This window comes from Xenopus laevis, chromosome 5L, assembly GCF_017654675.1.
Source record: "Xenopus laevis strain J_2021 chromosome 5L, Xenopus_laevis_v10.1, whole genome shotgun sequence".
NCBI classification, from domain to species: domain Eukaryota; kingdom Metazoa; phylum Chordata; class Amphibia; order Anura; family Pipidae; genus Xenopus; species Xenopus laevis.
Window position 1 is genome coordinate 166421958 of NC_054379.1, and position 3468 is coordinate 166425425.

A 3468-nucleotide genomic window follows, 5' to 3' on the forward strand; every position below is an offset into this window, starting at 1 on the left:
TATGGGTATATATCATTTATGTGACAGTAGGGAGGGGTGTGTGTATGGGGCTGGGTTTTCATTTGGAGGAGTTGAACTTGATGGACTTTGTCTCATCCCAAATTAACTATGTAATGATCTAGAACATAATTTCAACACTGATCATTTGCACAAATGTATTGTCTGATTGTATTTAGCATGTAAGGAGGGGGAGGAGCTGTTTAAATAAAGGTAATACTGAAAAAAAACACAGTGTCTTTAGAAAGAAACAGAAGAAAGTTGTTGAAAACGTCATTTTTTTGATCAAGTTGCAATGGAATGGCTTCACTGCCAGCAAACTGGGACATTCTGGAGCTCCCCGGTACTGGCGCATATTATAAATACAAGTGCAATTATCAACCATACAGAAAAACTTACCGTTCTGTCCCAATCAGCTGGTCCAATCAGCTTCCTCAGAGGCATCAGCAAAACATGTCAGGCAGTGGGGACAGAACAGTGAGCTGCAGTGAAGAGCCACGAGGGAGAAGGGGACGCCAGCATTACTCCTATCCCCAATCCAACTGGGCAACCTGCAAAAAAAGCTTACATATGAATGCATTTACAAATGAAAAAATGTGAGTGAAATATTTTATAATTAAAAAAAATTACACTATATAAGCTTTGTTTTATTTGTGGGAGCATATGAAGTGACAGAGGAAGAGAGGAGTGCAGATGATATTACATGCAATTTAAAATTACCTTCTTGTAAGTAGGCATTTTGGGTAACCATGGTGGAAGTATTTGGAACAATCACGCATGCATGCCTAAAGGATTTAATGGTCATCCAAAGGGGAAGCACATGGAATATCCTCTTATAGTTGAAAGAATAAATCAACATATAAAGGGGAAGTGATACATCATATCACTGTTTCCCCACTCCAACACATGGGGGCAGATTTATCAAGGGTCGAAGTGAATTCAAGGGAATTTTCGAAGTAAAAAAATTCAAAATTCAAAGTAATTTTTTGGATACTTCAACCATCAAATAGGATACTACGACTTCGATTCGAAGTAAAATAGTTTGAAGTACTGTCTCTTTAAAAAAACTTCGACTTCAATACTTCGCCAAATTAAACCTGCCAAAGTGCTATGTTAGCCTATGGGGACCTTCTAGAGCAAGTTTTTTGAAGTAAAATCGTTCGATCATGCGTTAAAATTGCTCAAATCGTTCGATTATACTTTGACCACAGAATACCCAAATTCGATAAAAAAAGTTCGAATTCGATCATTGATAAATCTGCCCATTGGTGTTCAGTTGAATAATTTTGGAAATACTACACTATATTTTGCCTTTTGTTTTTTGTTGTTTGTTTTCTCCGTTGCCAGAGGCGCTGATCCGTTTTTATATGTGAATCTCCCATATATGTAGGTCAAAAAACTGCATAACAAAATTATTTGCCATTATTTGCTGCATCACATATTTAATACAGAAAATGGCTGCGCGTCAGAATGGAATAGTTGGGTGACTGGTCAGCCCTTCTTTATGTATTGAGGCTGGTTCTACACTTATATTATTTATAAGCCAGTTTTAAGGATAAGTAAACAAGTGAATGTAAAATTGATGAGGGTGCTATTCTAAGCACTTTTGCAATGTACATTAATTTTTCTTTTTTTAATTCCAAGATATTACAGCGCCACCTGCTGGTTATTTTCCCACCAGTCTGACCAGCAAGTAGTCAAGGAAGTTGTCAGGAGAAAGAAAGAGGCTGATGTTCTTCTGCTTAGGAAAGATGTGAGAAAGGTTTCTAATTTTATTCCTAAGCAGAAGAACATCAGAGCAGTCTCTTTCTTTCTCCTGACTATTCCCAAACTCACCTTTTGGCTCTGACATTTATAACATACTCTTGCTATTTAGTTTACGGATACTGATTGAACTGTGTCAGTAATGGCTGAGTTGATTAAATCTATGAATGACTATAATGAATGGATTCACGCTGAAAATGGGAGGGTTCAACACTTCAAGCTAGTTCATTTGAGAAAATGTTTGTTAAGAGTACATCTATTTCTATTTCTTCATTTTGCCCTGAATGCAAGAAAGTTGATGTGACTCTATTTCATTATCCTTGTCCTTAAAGCAACTAGTTACTGGCAAAAGGTGGAGAATTTTCTGATTCATAGACTTAAAATACCACTAAAACGATCTCCTTGTTTTACCTTGTTGCATTTTAAGCTTGATAAGGTTCTGTAAAGTAAAATAGCTGGTTCTCTGGTACAAAAATTTAATTATGTAATGGTTCTTTTCAAGGCAAACTCCAAAGAAGCTTTATTTTCCTTTTAGTTGAAAACTAAAGCTCCTGCTATAACTGATAGCTTATCTGATCTTGACCTATTGTGTTGGCAGGAGGCTATCTTTGCTAACGAATGATATCAATTTAAGTTACTTTTCAAAAAGGTTTGATTGTTCTATTGTAGTGTTGTCTACCCTACAAACAGAGATCAGATTTTCATAATGCTAAAGATCTAATTGTTAATGGATTTCATTCATGTTAATGGATCCATCATTTATAAGACATAATTATTCAGGATCAATATCTTTCTATTACCTTTCTATTACCTCTTACCTTTTTTTTTATTTTACATACATGTTTGTATCCACTGAACAAGGTTTAATTTGTTTCATTTTCTACTACTGGTTTTATGAAAATGTTAAAATCCAAATTGTATTATCACTTGAAAAACAATAAAAATTGTAAGTTACAAAAAAATCCAAATTGTATTGATCTTCTTGTCTCTTTAATTGATACTAAATTTGTGTTTAATGTGGATATCCTCAAACAAGGCCTTGATCACCATATCAGTTGTCTCAAATCCATTATAATCAAATTGCTCTGTCAGATTGCTGACAATACTGTTGTAGACATCCATAAAGTTAACTTCTCCTATGTTCTGGCAATCCCCCTAATTGTTGGAAATATCCTGGTGTGGCTAGCTAAGAGTTGAGCCTAATTTAGACATGATGGGGGAGTGTTTCCTTTAACCTACTTGAAGTGTGAACTGGCAGTTCCAGATTTGGCCAGGAGGTGTTACATAACATCATGTGCTCTCCCTTTTTTGCCTTCCACTCCAGGGGGTAGTGAATGCTACTGGGAACCTGGAGAGTAGACCCCAGTAATGGAAAGACCCCAAGAGTAGTGAGGCCCTTGGTGAACTTGGGATACCAGAACCCTGAGCATCGTGTAGAGCTTGACCAGGGAGAGGTCTGGAGCCCAGAGGCAGCAGAGAAAGTGAGTAAGCTATCTGGTTATTTCACTTTACATGCTCAGCTTGGAATGCTTAGGGCTCAGCCATGGAAAGAATGATTTGGCTTTGAGTGCTCAGCTTGGAAGACTTGGGAGCTCAGCCATGTAAGCAGATATTTCAGCATATATTTTGTGGATGCCTGTAACTGTTGTGAGTCCACATGAGTGTTCTACCTGAGGGAAGTTATTGGAAGGCTCCACGTGTGTCCCC